Consider the following 17,851-nt stretch of genomic DNA (forward strand, 5'->3'; position numbering starts at 1 on the left):
CAACCTTATTAAAGATTACTTTTTTTGGCCCTCCCTGGTGGCGCTGCGGGTTAAAGCACTGCACTGAGAAGCTAAAGCCACTTCCACATGAGTTTGATTCCCGCCTGCCCGGGAGATGATCCACATGGCATGGCAGACCTCTCCTGACCCGCCCGCTGCTCCCCTCAGCAGTGTACTTCATCGATCTGCCTGTTCTGTTCCCCACTCTGTCTCTGGTGAAGCCTCTCACCGCCCCTGAGCCTCTGGCCTGTACCCCAGTTCTGTATAAATAAATAAATAAATCTTTTAAAAAAAAAGATTACTTTTGTTTTTCTTTAAATAGAAAGGCTAATTTTGACAATACTGAATATTCCAACCCATTCGCAGAGAATGTCCTGTCATTTCCTGTCTTCCATTTTTTTTCAAGTCTTTTTAGTTCCAGTGTAGATGACCTTCACTTCTTTGTCTAAATTTATTCCTAGATATTGAATTTTTTTGCTGGGACTGTAAACTATTCTCAGCATTTTCCTATCTGTTAGTTCATTTTTGTGTATAGAAATACAAAAATGTTTATATTGATTGATTTTATAGCCTGAAACTTTATTATATTTATTCTTTCTCACAGTCTTTTGAAATGGAATCCTTAGGGTTTTCTATGTGTATAATGTCATGTACATTTATTGATGACAGTATACCTTACCTAATAGCTCTGACCAGGAATTACAATATTATGTTAAATAGTATTGGGGAGAGTAGGCGTCCTCACCCTATTCTTGATCTTAGAGAAATAGCCTTCAGTTTTTGCTCATTGAGTATAATGTTGTTCATGGGCTTGTCATATAATTGCTTTCTCTTGAGGGCTATTGCATCTATACCCATTTTACAGACAGGTTTTAAAATCACAAATAGATACTATTAGCAAATGTTTTTCTACATCTATTGAGATGATCACATAATTGTTTTATTTTGTGATTAAATGAGTCACATTGATGGATTTGAATATATTGACTTATTCTTACATCCCTGGAAATAAATTCTAGTGTTTAATATACCATTAAACTTAATTTGCTAATAGTTTGTAGAGGATTTTTCATCTATGTTCATTAGAGCAAGTGACCTGTAACTAGTTTTTTGTGTGTGCTGTCTTTCTTTGATTTTGGTATCAGAGTTATACTACATCATAAAAGGAGTTAGGAAATGTTTCCTTTTTTCTGATTGTTTAGAAGAGTTTGAAAAGGATGGTTGTTAGAAATTCTTTCAATGTTTGGTAGACTAGAAGTCATTGATCTTCAAATTTTGTGTTTTTTTGTGAGTTTTTGAATATAGTTTCAATATCTTATGATAATTTTGTTCACATCTTACTTTTCATCAATCATTCTTTTGAGTTTTTAAATTTAGTGAATTTATTAATTTATTCTAGGTTGTCCAATTTGTTATCATGTAGAGGTTCATAGTTGTATTTTATGATCTTTCGTATTTCTGTGGTAATATTCATTGTAAAGTCTGCCTTTCAGCTCTCACTTTATTTGAGTCTTCTCTTATTTTTTTTGTTAAGATTTATTTATTTATGCATATAGAACTGGAGTACAAGTCAAGAGGTGCAGGGGTGGTGAAAGGATTCTGAGACAGAGTGGGGAGCAGAACGGGCTGATCAATGTACACTGCAAAGGGAGCAGTGGGCAATACAGGAGAGGTCTGCTGCGCCATGCAGATCACCTTTGAGGCTGGAGATGGACTTGCACTGAAGCAGCTTCAGTGAGCTTGCAGTGCTGCATCCTAACCCGTGTGCTGCCTGGGAGGGCCTCTCTTATTTTCTTAATATGTCTGGCTAAATGTTGACCAATTTTATTCATTTTTTCAAAAACCCAGCTCATTATTTTGTTGATCTCTGGTATTTTTTAAAATTTGATTTATTTCCATTTTGATTTTAATTACATTTTTTCTTCTACAGACTTTGGGCTTTGTTCTTTTTTCTAGCTTATTTAGGTTTTAGGCTAAATTGTTCAGTTGACCTTTTTCTTCTTGTGGTTAGCTTATATTTCTATAACCTTCTCTGTCATTACTACTTTCATTAAATCCCAAATGTTTTGGTATGTTGTATTTTGATTCATATTCATCTGCAAATACATTTTGATTTCTCCCTTGATTTCTTCAGTAATCCAATACTTACTCGGGAACATATTTAATCTCCATGTAATTGTGGTCTTTCCATTTTTGTTCTTGTATTTGGTTTCTAATCTCATATATGATTTTGATTTTTTCAAATATCTTAAGTTTTTTTTTTTACTGTCCCAGTATGTGATCTGTCCTTGAGAATATTCCAGGAAACTTGGGAAAACTGTACTCTGCTGCTTTTGGATGGAGTGTTCTGTACAGAACACTGTACCTGTTATGTCTATTTAACCTAATGTACCATTCAAGATAATTTTTTCCTTACTGACTTTCTGAATGGAGGCTCTACTTATTGATATAAGTGGAATATTAAAGTCCCCTCCTTTGGTCGATATATTTATTTCATAATAGCTTAGTTTAAGCACTAATGAATGAATTATTAGTTCACAAGAATTGCTGTTATAATATAGTATTGGAAACATTGTTATCTTAAAAAAAAAACAACAGCCCTGCTTACCTGTGGTGAAAGGATGATTTGCAATTTCTCCAATTGTGAGAATAAGAAGTAAAATTTACAGTGATGTAATTATTTGAATACCAAGTTTTAAAACATTAACAAATCCCAGTACATTATGATTCTTTTCTTTTCTTACATTATAATTTCCTACTAAAAATCTTTCACCTTCTACCTATGTAGGTTATCCCCTTCTTTACAAGTTTTTTTTCCCCAAGGATTTTTTTTTTTTTAAGATTTACATGTATACGAGAACTGGGGTACAGGCCAGAGGCATGGTGGTAAGGGTATGTGTGCGAGAGCATTTATCAGAGAAACAGTGGAGAGCAGAACAGGCAGATTGACTGAAATACTCTGCTGAGGGGAGCAGCAGGCGAGACAGGAGAGGTCTGCTGTGTTCTGTGGGTCAGCTACCTGGCCAGGGATAGAACTCATGGTGCAGTGTCAGGTGATGGCTTGAGAGTGCTGAGATTTAACCCCTGTGCCACAGGGAGACCCTCCACAAATTTCTTTCTCTTTATTTGCAATGGCCCTTCTGCTGGATCAGCTCCTTTGAAGCGATCCAACTTCTTTTCTTTAACAACATGACTTTCTTTTTCAGGGACGCACCTCAAGCATCACCAGTGGCATTTTATGTAAGTTATTCATAATTTATGGTATTGCACTAAACATGATGGAAATAGTTGAAAGATCATTTTTTATGTGAAGATGACTAGCACTACATGCATTTTAAGAGGTTACTTGCACCATGGGCTCACTACCATTGAAACAGGAGGTGGCTAGGAAGTTATTACAATCTTACAATATGAACTACATTAGAAGTGATACAGCTATTGATAGGGGGCTATGGAGGAAGGGAAGGAAACTTCCTGGGACAGGAATCTGTAAATACATATTTAGCATGGGCAGCACCTACACTGTATGACTAAACTTTTACTTTGAACTGAGATTCCTGCCCCTGTGATGCCCAAAGGAGTGCTGGACATTGACATTGTTGGATGTACCATGGTCTGAGAAACCTAGAAGCTAGTAACAACCTCTGGGGGCTGAACATGACCGATATGAAGAGCATCAACTATGACGGGCTATTCTGATGGACCGTTTGCTTATGACTCTTCTTGTCTTTCTTTAACTCATGATTAAAAAGCCCACTCAAGATAAGTGGTAGAACAATTTCTTCAAGGTTCTAGGCCCACATTCTCTCAGATCAGTGACCAACAATCTGAAAAATGATAGTGCTTGTAGAGTCAATTCCTTTTTTAAAAAGATTTTATTTACTTAGTTTTATGTAGAAGAACTGGAATGTAGGCCAGAGGTATATGTGGTAAGATGATTCACCAGAGACAGAGTGGGAAGCAGAGCAGATGGATTTACAAAGATAACTGCTGGAGGGGAGCAGCAGGTGAGACAAGAGAGTTTGCTGAGCCATGTGGGTCACCTCCCTGGCCTGCTCAGGGAAGGCACTCAGGCTAGAGCGGTGATAGTGCTGATACTTAACCCCGAGGCCACCAAGGAGGCCTCTAGATTCAATTCTGTCTTTGCTTATTTGCTTTTTGGTAGTGACAAGCAGCAAAACCCAGGCCTACTCCCAGATACTGCATCTTTACATTTATTTACATGTCTCTTGACTATAAATAGTGACATGTATAGCCTGTATTTGCATGTGTAAGTTCTCATAAATTTTATCTTTTTGTACTAGATTTTGTGTATGCTTTATGATGTGACAAAATGGACTATTACCTATATTTTACAAATTCATGACAAAACTCTTTCTTAATTTTTTCATTATTTCTAGGCCATATAAGGTCATCTGAGATTTTTTTCACAATTGTCACAATTTCAAACATGTTTTTCTAAAAAGGCTGTAAAAAAGTTGGCCCACACATTTCAAATCTGTGTTGCTCAAAGGTCAATTGTATATGTCTAAATTTGTGCTACTATAACAAAATATCATAGATTGAATAGTTTATAGATAATGAAATTTGTTTCTCACAGTTCTGAGGGTTGGGAGTATGAGATTAATGTGCCAGCACTGTTGTGTTTTGGTGTGGATTTGACCTGGATCACAGCTGCTGACTTCTTGTTTTCTCATACCATGACAAGCTTGCAGAGAGAGCTCTACCCTTTTTGATAAAGCACTAATGTCCTAATGAGATTATTGCCTACATACCCACCTCCTGGTAGATCACTTTGTGGACTAGAATTTCAACATGCGGATTTTAGGAACTGACACAGTCCATTGCTGGAGACAAATCTAGAACAGCTAAGAGGAAAAGTTGCTCAGGGCAAGGTGTGGGGAGGGATGCAGGGCTTCCATATCCTTTCTAGATGCCCTCTGGCAGCATCTCAGTGTGTTCACCAACATCTCAATGTGTTCTATTATGTAGGCATGACTAATGAAGTTATTCGTCATTGGTGATTAAGTTCATCTCCAGTTCTTCTCCAATTCTCCTTCCATCCTCAAAGATCAGAGGATGGGGCTGGAAGTTCCAAGCTTCTAATCAAGCCTGAAGTCATGCAGGGATACAACCAAGAATGGCCTTATTAGAACAACAAATGTACTGTAACTGAGAACACCCTATCGATTTAGAGCTGTCAGGAACTACGGACAAAGACCAAGTATATGTTTATCATATTGATTTTTTTATTTTTTTCTCAAAGATTTATTTATGTTTACAGAATAAACAGTACAGGGCAGAGGTGGGGTGTGGGGGGTGTGTGTGTGTGTGAAAGGATTCACCAGAGACAGAGTGGGGAGCAGAATAGGTAGATCTAATGAAATACACTGCTGAGGAGGGCAGCTGGCGGGTCAGGAGAGGTCTGCCACACCATGTGGGTCACCTTCCTAGCCAGGAATTGAACTCATGCTGCAGTGGCTTTGAAGAGCTTCGCAGTGCTGTGTTTCAACCTGTTGCGCCACCCGGGAAGGCCCTATCATATCAATTTCAATAAATGAGATTATGGACAATCTTGCTTCTATTATACCCTGACCCACCTCTCCTTCATCCCCACCAGAAATTACTTTGAAACTATCCAAGTTATAAATTTCATACTATTTCAACATTTATCTCTAAAAGATAAAATCAACTTAGCATAGCAATAATACCATTGGATTAAAAATGTATAGTCCAAAAGACTGACATATTTTAACTGTTATTAGAATGCTCTCTTTGGTAGCACAAGTACTCAAATTGGATCATATAGAGAACATTAGCATGGCCCCTGAACAAGGATAACAAGCAAACGTGTGAAGCAGCATTTATCTTTTCTGCTCCAGCCTCAGTGTACTCCAGCCCACAACACGTCATGACTTTGCTTGTTTTTACCCCATGCTGGCAAATGGACCACTTAAAAACCTTGCCTTGGGGGGGGGGGAAGGGAGGGAGATGCACGGGACTATGGTGGTGGCACAGGGGTGATTTGGTGATGGAAACCCGCGGGGATGACAATCGAGATGGAAAAAAAAATGTGCAAAATGATGTAAAAATAAACTTTGTAATAAAAAAAAAAACCTTGCCTTGGCTTCCCTTGAGAGTTAGTCCAGAAATTTTCTTTCTGGGGTTGCTTCCCTTTTGCAAGTCCTTGTCTAGATGTCTCTAAACTTAAGCTTGCTATTAGATTCTTTTATAAGGAGTCATAACCTGCTAAGGAGACCATGTTTTATTTTGGTTATTTATAATTGCCTATTTCTTCTTTTATAAATTGTCTATTCATATCCTGTTGACTTTTTATATATCAATCTTATTTTCATATTGCCAACTTTATCATCAATTGTATATGCTATTTATACATTTTAAATAGTTAAAAATTGAAAATTAACATTAGTTAAAAATAGCTGTTTAAAATATTCATGGTAAAGTAATATCATGATACCCTATAGAGTCATCAAAAAACATATATCTGTTAAAATCCACAGAATGTCAATGCCAAAAGTGAACCCTGATGTAACTTCTGTTCTTATGAGTTACAATGCTGTGTCAATGAAGGTTCACTGACTTTGGAAGATGTTAATAGTGGGGGAGGCTGTGCATGTGTTTATATGGGGGTGAGGGCATGATACAGATAACACTACATACTTTCCATTTAATTTTGTTGAGAACAAGAAACTGATTAAAAAGTTAAGTTTGTTTTTATAATATATACTGATCTGGACAGTTAATATATAAAATTATGGAATATATTAATATCATTTCTATCATTGAATATACCATTTAAATAAAAAATATAGATAATTGTTGGAAATATAATCTAACATGGAATATTAGACTCAAAACAATTATACAATGAAACTCTATAAACATACATTTTAGATTATTCAATTGTATAGTTGAGTAAACTTATTTTTTTTAATTGAGTATTTCTAGAGCAGTTGTAGGTACACCCCCAAATTATATGAAGGTACAGAGAATTCCTACATACTCCCTTCCCCCACATATGCATTATGGGTCTGCTTGATGTAAATGGCCTGTTTCACTGCCATTTTAGTTATGTGCAGTTCTGCATTTAAATACCAGGTCAGAACTGCTCAATTAGTTATAGGACTGAAAAGAATGTAGCCCATGGCGTCTTCCTGGTGGTGCAGGGGTTAAAAATAGGACCCTATCAAGCTATCTTGATAGTCAGTGCAGCATGAGTTCAATCCCAGACCAGGGAGCAGATCCACATGGTACAGCAGAACTCTCCTGTCTTGCTCACTGCTCCCCTCAACAGTGTGTTTTGCTGATCTGCCTGTTCTGCTCCCCACTCTATCTCTGGTGAATTTTCTCAGTCCCCCCACCCCCACCTCTGGCTTACACCTCAATTTTTGTATGCATAAATAAATAAAATCTTAAAAAAATAAAAAATGTATCCCAATCATGCAAGATGTCTTTCAAATCAATTAAAAGCAGGAAGCTTTATTACCTGGGACAAAATATCACTATATATTCTAACAGGGTGGTCCCAGGAAAAGGGAGGTACCAGGTTCTCTGCTCCCAAGGGAGGGTGGAGCAGGAAGGAGGAGAAGCTGAAGAGGACACTGAAGAGGAAGGAAGCAGGATGGAGAGCCAGAAGGAGACCTGAGGGAGGCACATAGAGCAGAGAGACATATGAAGAAGCTGTGCTTGCTTCTTGGTTGAAACATGTGGGTGAGAGACCCACGGGGAGGTTAACAATGACACCTTTTATCTTGGTTTTGATGTTGTTCTTTTTCTCCCATACTTGTTTGACTGCTTTTGGCCCTTTTCTATGAGTCCCACTGGAAGGTGCTTTAGACTTATGGCGGGCTTTCATGCCTTTCTTTGGGCCAGTCCTATTTGACTGGACATTTGCCTACGAGGGGTGGGTAATTTTGGGTGCTTGATTTAAAAACTATATTCTCTGTCTTTTCTGTATAGCACACTAATTGTATTAAAGTTCCTTTCCATGAAAGGACTTACATGTGTTGTCTTGATGTGGCAGATGTCAGAATGTAGAAGGTGAAGAAAACCTTGTGAGCAAAGCCCAATAGATAATTGACTCAGAATTTAGAAATTTTAATCTTTTTAAAAAGATGTATTTTTTTATGCATACAAGAAGTAGAGTACAGGCAGAGGTGTAGAAGGTGAGAGGATCTACCAGAGACAGAGTAGGAAGCAGAACTGGCAGATAACTGAAATACACTCTTGAGGGGAGCAGTGGGAGGGTCAGGAGAGGTCTGCCTTGCCGTGTGGGTCATCCACCCCGCCCTGCCAGGAATTGAAATAGTGCTACAGTGGCTGCAGATAGCTTCATAATGCTGAGAATAAACCCCTTGCCCTTCTAGGGAGGGTCCAGGAATTTAGAAGTGTTAGAAGCAGTGAATATCATCAGATTGAGCACCAACAATTAAGGCTTCAGTGGAGTTGAGATTCCTTATCAGTTCTTCTATTCTGTGCTGCACTGGGTGTGACATTCTAACAACAAACATTAAAAAGGACAAAAGGTCAAAATAACTAAAGAGGAAAGCAACAGAAACTATGCCACAAATTGAGAACAGAAGAATTTAGATTCATTTTAAGTCCTACTTTCTTTTTTGTGTCTGTGTCTCAAAGGTGGGCCACCAACATCCCTTGGAATTTTCTGATAGTGGCCAGTTTCATATGGTGCTTTCTTAATGTGACTTTGCAAGGAAACTGAGGATTTTTCATTCATTCATTTACCTACTGATTTAACATATTCACATGTTAAGTCGTTTGTGTGTGTGTGTGTGTGTGTGTGTGTGTGTGTGTGTTGGGTGACTGGGTTCTGTTCTAGGCGCTGGGGATATTGCGATTTGTGAGATAAAATTTCACCTCCTGTGGAGCTGACCATTTAGGGAATGACAGACATAAATAAAAAAATGAGTGAACAAACATCTAAGGTGCTGATAAGTGCTCTGAAGATGGGGTTGGGGAAGGAGACAGATATAAGGGAAAATTAGTTTAGATTATTGTTGTATAATCTGTCTTCCTTTTTCCCATCCTTTATAAAATTTCTTCATTTTTTATAGCTCCTTTCTACCTGCTAGATCATATGCTACCTGATTCGTAAAATCATTGGATAAAGCCAGTAAACTATCTGAAATTTACTTAGTTGAATTTTTTTAAAAGATTTATTTATTTATGCATACAGAACTGGGGTACAGGCCAGAGGTGCATGGGAGGTGAAAGGATTCACCAGAGACAGCGGGGAGCAGAACAGGCAGATCTATGAAGTACACTGCTGAGGGGAGCAGCAGGCGGGTCAGAAGAGGTCTGCTGCGCCATGTGGGTCACCTCTGGGGCTGGGGATCGAACTCACACTGAGGTGGCTATGGCTCTGGCTTGCTTGCAGTGCTGAGTCCTAACCCATTGTGCCACCAAGGAGGGCCCTTAGTTGAATTTTTTTTAAGTTAAGTTACTGGGCATCACAGTTGAACATGCCCCAAGTAAAACTTTTGATTCTCCTCCCATTTTCTACCCCATCCTCTTGTTCTTACTCTTGCCCCACTGAGGTCTACTTTCTGCACAGCCACACCAGTGATACTGTTCAATCACAAAACCATTCATGGAATTCACTGTTCTCTCCAACAGGTCTTCACAAAAAAATAAAATTTTTACCTTGATCTATGTGCTTCATAGAATCTGCTTCTCTCTGACCTAATTTCTGTTTAATTTCACTCATTAACTGTTTTCCAGTTGTGCTGGATTTTTTGAATCCGCCTCAGGGCCTTGCTGCTTGTTATTTCCTGCTGCCTAGAATCCTCCAAACTGAGTCTGTACCCTCTCTTCATTACAGTTTTGGTCTCCAAGTTCAAGAGACTCTCCCCAACTTTCTCATTTCAAATAATAAATACATATTCCCTGCTAAATTTATAGACCCACCAAATTATTCCCTGGAACTACATTATTCAGATTGGGTATTTATTATTCACTGTTCTGGTATATGCTGGTGTTATTTTAGCTTATTTGGTAGGTTATTTTTGGGGTCTGCAAATGTTCAAAAATGTTTCCATATAAATGGTAATATACTTAGCATTTCAGCTCATGAAAGGTTTCATAGGAATGCTCTGCTTTCAGATAGTGAGGGAAACCTATACATAATTCATCAATGATAAAGATACTTATTTTTATTCATCTCTGTTTTGAAAGTCTAAATAAAGTTAACAAAATTGACTTTCTGTTTGATATGTTCCATAAATAAAATACACTGTAAAATGAGCATAAATTTCTGACTATCCACACCAGGCAAGAACATAGATTGCAGGGCCTCTCTGATGGCACAGGGGTTAAAGTCTCAGCATCAAGGTATAGCCAACCACTGCAGTCTGAGTTCAATCCCCCAGCCAGGGAGCTGACCCACATAGCACAGCAGACCTCTCCTGCTTCACCCATTGCTCTCCTCAACAGCATATTTCAGTAGATCTGCCTGCTGTGCTCCCTACTCTATCTCTAGTGAATCTTCTTACCCCCTCACCTCTGGTCTACACCCCAGTTTCTGAATGTATAAATAAACAAAAATAAATCTTAAAAATAAATAGACAGCTCAAATAAATGGGAGAAAGGGAGCATGTAGATATTAGATAGCAACATATATTGGGGGCTTATCATGTTTAGAGAAAGTTTAAGGGACAGTACATCACTCCCTATGAAGCACTGAAGTAGGGTAAAATGAGCAATTACAGTAGAATATAGAGTAGAATTGAAGCTTAGGGCTGAATTTTCCTAAGACTAGCTTACTGGCAAGAATTTCCACTGGGAAGGCAAATAAAGACAGAAATCACCTATTTTGCAATATGGCTTGCTACACTGGAGTTATGTGACTTTACTTTCTGTTTGCTTTTTAAGTGCCACGTATAGAAAGCTGATGTGAAGGCAGAATACACTCTAGGGTTACTGCAGATAAGAATAATCTAGAATAGTGTTTATACCAGGGGACCGTTCTCCTTCTCTTCAACTTGTTGGCTAATCTCAGAGCTCAGAAAAGGAAAGGTCCAGAGGATTTTTTTTGCTTATCCAGAAGTCAGATGCTCAAATAAGTTCAGATATGGGAGGAAACTTTGAATTCATTTCCTCTTCCTACTCGCCTCTTCATTGTGCAGAAAATTAAATGCAAATCCTAAGAAGGAAAAAAATTTGTACAAGATCACAGTTGCAACTGCCAATAGGATTATACCCTAAGTTTCTAGCATTTGGTTCCATCTTTTTGTAATATATCAAGAACTTAGCTGTTGGTAAGACTGACTCTGACCCATAAGTAGGTCAAGCTTGAAATCAGTGGCCCAACACTTACCTCTTTTGAGACATCCAGCCTGTTTCAACCCTGGCTTTACCAACTTAAAGCCTATGTCTAGTTTCTCATATATAAAAGAAGATGATAGTATTTCTCCTGCTATGTTTCTATGTAGTACTAAATAAGCTAATATATTGAAGGTATTTAGAGTCATTTTTGGCTCTAGACCACCCAGGATATGTTAGGTATGTTCACTATCCCTTGGTCATAAAATTCTAAAAGTTTATGAAAAAAAGATTAAAGTTTTGTCTTGAAAAGAGGTAAGAAAATAAGGAGGCATAAATACTCCTATAGTAGAGCTAAGAAATGAGTCTAGGTGGAATGAGGTCAATTTAGAGACATAGGTAGTCACAAGATTGGTGAAGGGTGGAGCAGTTTTGCCAGCCTTAGAAGCTTAGGACTCCCCCCAGCCCATTAGAAATAGGGAATGACTGTAAGATGAAAAAAAGTATTGGGTATAGGATAAGGTAGATGGGAGAAAAGCAGGAGAAAAGAGAACAAGTAAATTATATTATTTAACTTTAAATTATGCAATTATATCATTAAGCACTCGTTTTCTTTTTCTTTTTTAAGATTTATTTGTTCATACAGAACTGGGGTACAGGCCAGAGGCTCAGGGGCAGCGAGAGGCTTCACCAGAGACAAAGTGAGGAGCAGAACAGGCAGATTGATGAAGTACACCGCAGAGGGCGGGTCAGGAGAGGTCTGCCACGCCATGTGGTCACCTCCGGGGCAGGTGGGAATTGAACTCATGCAGAAGTGGCTTTAGCTTTTCAGTGCTGTGCTTTAACCTGCTGCGCCACCAGGGAGGGCCCAAGCACTTGTTTTTTTAAGGTCACCGTTCAGACCACATGGTAGTCCCTTTTGGGGACAGGCTAATGTCCTTCACTCGGTCCCCTCTCCTTTTTCCATTAGTTGTAGCACTGCCCTCCCCACAACCTCCAGCACTTTCTCTTCCTTTTGGTCAATTAAAAGTGAAATGGGGAAAGGGAACATAATTTTTGTTATTCCTTGTGATCTGAGAAAATCTTTCCCGGCTTTAGCTTGTGAGATTCTTATTTTCTCTATCATAAAGCCTATTTAAGAAAACTGACCTCTGTTGTTTATTTCCCCTAGCATAACCATTTTCTTGAATTTTTAATACTACATTCTGGCATTAATAAAAACTCTTTATAAGAGTATTTATATATATAAACATTAGATCACCCAAAGCCAAGGAAACTTTTAAAAGGTAAGTCCTTAGCTTGATTTTAGATTCTATATTTAATCCTGCTGGAGAAAGAAGCACTCTTGGGAACTTTCCCAGAGTATGCCAATTAGCTCAAAATGAATACTTTCCTTTCTGTCATTGGAGAAAAACTGTCCAATAAAAAAGCAGTTCAGCTCCTACACCCACTCTGTGTACAAAATAAGGAAGTGTGTTTGTGCATGCTAATAAGTCACGCTTCCGGTTGCTGGACAACCAGTGACAAATGTGGCTTTCATCAACTCTTATAATGTTACCTACAAGCTCAAAAATAAATGAGACTCAGAAAATTCGATATTCCAGGATGTCTTTATAAATTCGATATTCCAATAACATACACATTTCTGACAGATTTCCAAGGCAGTGGCAGCTTTTCTCACCACTGCATGCATTTTTCTGTTGTTCATGCACTGCAGCTATGGTATATTTATTTCCTTCCACTGACAAGAAAATATATGAATATCATTTAGAAAGAAATATTTGGCCTGTTTCAGGCATCTCTCTTAATAGCAGTACAGTAGCAGATGTTGCTTGGCAATAAACTGAGTTTAGCTTCTTGAAGGTATAATTTTCACCGTGTCATTCTGTAGCATTACCCCAGCTACAATAAGGGTACAAGATTAATTTGTTTTTATGTTGCTTTATAAGTGGACAAAGTATCTCATTACTCTTTTTAAACTGGCTACTTACAGGCTCCTCCAATGCACCATAAAATCTTCAAAGAATAATAATACTGCTTATTTTTATGGGGCACTTACATTCTTTGCCTAATTTAATTCTTGTGGCAATTAGCTAAGTTGTCCAGGACAGGTTATACTTAGTGCTGTTTTACAGATGACAAGACAGGGCAAAGCAAACTCTTTGTCTAAAGTTGTGTATTAGTTAAAACAATTTTAGTACAGGTTCCAGACCAGGTAGATAGTCTGTGATTCAAAGACATTTCTCAATAATTAGAACTTGTTTTCTCTTTCTCACTCTTTCTATCTAGCTTTGTATAATATGCAATAACTGAATAATTTCTTTTCTTTTCTTTTCTTTTTAAAATGCTTGAGACTGAATGCCTAGGCCACCAGGGAGGCCCAATAACCTAGTTAATTTCTAACTTAAAAGAGACAGAAAAAGAAAAAGGAAGATGAATTAGAATCCAGTATAATACTTAAAGAACATCCTATTTGACTAATTGATGGTGTTTGGTGTATGAGGTTCTTGGTCCTGCTGAGAAAGAATTCAGCAGACATTCCTATTTATTAGCATACAGCAAGTTTATTGAGGAAAGGAGAATAAAGAAAGAGAGACATCTGCATAGACACTGTCTGAAAATCAAAAACTGCATTTTTCAAGGACAAGATGTGTTCTTTTACAATATTGTTTAATGGAATTATTGTGGAAATCATCACCTGGGGGTCTGATTAGGTTGATCTTCTAAAATCAATACTCTGGGCCTTACTGGTGGCACAACAGCACTATGGAGCTCTCCGCAGCCATGGCAGCATGAGTTCGATCCCACGCCAGGAAGGTGAACTCATGGCATGGCAGACCTCTCCTGACCTGCCTGCTGCTCCCCTCAGCAGTATATTTCACCCGATCTGCCTGTTCTGCTCCCCACTTTCTCTCTGGTGAATTCTTTCATTTTCCATACCTCTGCCTGTACCCCAGTTCTTGTGTGCATAAATAAACAAATCTTTAAAAACAAGTCAATAATCCTCTTTCCCTCCACCCCAGCTGATATCTTTATTGACTTTACCTCAGATTCCTGGAAATTTCCATAGCCATGTTCAATCTAAGATTCATTAATTGCCCCTCCCTTCCACCCCTGGTCTTTGTCCTTGTAAGAACTTCCATCCTAAATGTTCCTACTCTGAGATTCCATCATAATGACAGTGCGCATTTTTCTTGATATGCACCTACAGTCTCCTAACCCCTTTCAATTCTTGAATCTAGAGACTACATTTATATCCATTCGTTATTATAAACCCTGAACTTAGTTAGCATGCTTGTTTTGTGGGGGAAAGGAGTGTAGTCTGGAGGCCAGGAGGGGGTGGGGATTAAAGAATTAACCAGAGACAGAGTGCAAAACAGAATAGGTGGGTTAATTGAAATACACTGCTCAGGGAAGCAGCAGGTGAAACAGGAGAGGTCTGCCTCACATAGTGAGGGGCCTGAGTCTCTACACATCTGGCATCACTGGCCGCCTACGGCGTCTAGTCTTGGGTGTGTTCTGACTGGTGATCTGAATTAGCATTAAGGACCTTCAGCTCTTTCCATTATAGTCCTAATGTCAGGAAATCCTTGGTATTCCCATTCACTCCCTTATCCATACAAGTCTCCCAAACTTGTCTTCTGGGCAAGGAATGGGGGCTTGGTTTTTAGATTTTAGTGATGGTACCACAAGACTATACACATGAAAATTTACTTTGAAAAATGAATATAATGAAATGAAATAAATAAAGTGAATTTTATTTAAAATAAATAAAATGAATGAAAATATTTCTTTGATTAACATTGCCCCAAGAAAATTTCAACTAAATGATTTTAAGCTGGAGGTACTACCTGTATAACAGGGCCCTCCTTGGTGTTACCCTGGTGTACCCCAGTTCTGTATGCATAAATAAATACATCTTAAACAACAAAAACAAAATACGTAACAAACCAAATCAGTGACTTAAAATGGCAAAGGTCTCTTTCTAGCTTATGCTCTCTGGCTATCCTGGATATTCGACTGGGTTCTTCATTGTCACTTGGGGACCCAGACCGAAGACAGTGATGATCAGGAGCAGGGTTATTTGCAGTGGCAGAGGGAAGTGAACCTTGTGGACTTTGCAGACAACATTAAATGCTCTCATTTTAAAAAAATAACATAATGGTTTATTTTTACATCATTTGGTGACTTTTTCCATCCCAGTTATAATCTCTGTGGGCTTCCCATCACCACATCACCCATGTGCCATCACCATAATCCCGTGCATTTCCCTCCCCCCTGCCATTTTGATCCCATTCCCCACTCTACCCCCATAAAATGTCTCTGGTATACAGTTGTTCATTATTATTATTATTTTCTCCCCTGGTCCTTAATACTCTGGCTATGAGTGAAACCACCCGGTATTTTTCCTTTACTTGCTGGCCTATTTCACTAAGTAAATACTCTCATTTAATTCTGCCACACCCACTCACAATTCATGGAGGTGAACGAGTCACAGGCACCTGTCTTTTATAGCACTAGCTATTTCACAGGTAGGTTCTGCCAGGGTGGAGAGTGGGCATCCCGCCCAGGCTTCAGTGGTGCTGATCATGCATTTCATTTCCTTGACTTGGATTCCTCTGCAATTCAAGTACAAGATGCATTTTGTTTTATATCATTTCCTAATACATATTTTAAAAGTACAGTTGTCCTCAAAATAATCCTCCACCCCCCCCCCCAAAAAAAAGGTGCATAGTAAAATTAAGTACTTAAGCAGGGTCAAATAGAAATTTAGAGGTAGAAATAGAAAAATAATTCAGATCTCCATACCACTGGGAGTAAAAATAACTCAAGAATCCCAAACACCAAATCATAACATAGATATGGAGGGCTATGTTCATTTGATTCTTCTGGACATTATACAGGTCCTTCATGTTGAGTGAATTCTGTGATGAAATTCTTTTTATAGCATATTATATTTAGTTATGCTTCACTGATGCAAACATATGCATATTCTTCAGGACAGCCAGACTGACCTTATCATATGACTGGATCAGTCTATTATAGCAAAAGGATGCAGCAAAGTCATAACGTCCTCAAAAGCCAATTTGCAAGTACTTTAAAAAGGTCAAAACTCCAGCAAGTATAATTAAAGATGTTTTAGGTTCCCAAGCTTAAAATTTACAATGTCAACAGTTCCTTGTTACCCAAAGTTTTCTCATGTTTGTGAGAACTACTTTATTATCTGCACCAAATTTTGGTTTGATATATTATAATACATGTTGCTACACTATTTTTAAAAAAGATTTGTTTATTTATGTGTACGAAACTAGGGTAGGGACCAGAGGTACAGAGGCAGTGAAAGGATTCACCATAGATAGAGTGGGGAGCAGAACAGTCAGTTCGGCTGAGGGTAGCAGCGGGCAAGACAGGCAAGGTCTGCTGTATGTACCATGTGGGTCACCTCCCTGGCTGGGGATTGAACTTGTACTGAAACTGCTGCAGCTAGCTTTGTAGTGCTGTGCTACCAGGGAGGGCCCCATGTTGCTACATTATTGATGAACAAATTCTAAATTCAAAAGTAACTCAATTATATTTAAAATTTAATCAGCAAAATGCTCCCTCCAAAACATTATCGAAAGATATATGATGGCCCTCCCTGGTTGTGCAAAGGATTGAAGCACAGCACTGTGAAGCTATTGTGGTCAATGCAGCACATATGAGTTTGATCCCTGGCCAGGGAAGTGACCCACATGGTGTGGCTGACCTCTCCTGACCTACCCACTGCTACCTTCAGTAGTGTTTTATAGTATATCTGCCTGTTCTGCTCCCCACTCTGTCTCTGGTGAATCATCTAACCTCCCACACTGCTGACCTGTACCCCAGTTCTGTATGCATAAATAAATAAATCTTAAAAAAAAAAAGAAAGATGTATGCTAGAATGTCATAGTAGCAATACCTGACATCTATCATAAAAATGAATTCATGAGTTCTAATATATTCATAGAGTAGGATAAAATGAATGATAACTGTATGCAATAATACGGAATCTTACAAATATAAAGTTGAGTAAAAAAGCCAAAAACAAAAGATGCAAAGTTTATGATTCTGTGCATACGAAGAGCAAAGATAGGTAAAACTCATCTGTGTTGCCGAAAGTCAGACTAAGCAGTAATGGCAGGTATTATGACAAATTTCCAGTAATAATTTGTTTTTTGATCTGATGCTGGATACACATGTATATTTTGACAGACAAATATACAAATGTGTGTATACAGATCCATATTGCTTTCAAAGAGTTATAAAAAGAAAAGATATTCCAAGAATCCTATGGATATTAAATTTCCAGCCAACATAATACTTCTTAGTATCATTCTGTAACTGGTTTCTACACAGTGTTCAGAGAACGTAGGGAAAGGTGGCTGTGTTGGGGCTGAGGTGTGCCCACCTGCAGGTGTTCTTCCTCCACCCATCCCAGTGAGCCCTGGATCTCATAGGCCCAAGACCCTGCTCTGATCTGTGTGCATACTGGAGTAGGATTTTTCCCTCTTTTATATGGGTTCTAAGATTCTAA

The sequence above is a fragment of the Condylura cristata genome, unplaced genomic scaffold (genome assembly GCF_000260355.1).
Source record: "Condylura cristata isolate star-nosed mole 26May11 unplaced genomic scaffold, ConCri1.0 scaffold00012, whole genome shotgun sequence".
Lineage (NCBI taxonomy): Eukaryota > Metazoa > Chordata > Mammalia > Eulipotyphla > Talpidae > Condylura > Condylura cristata.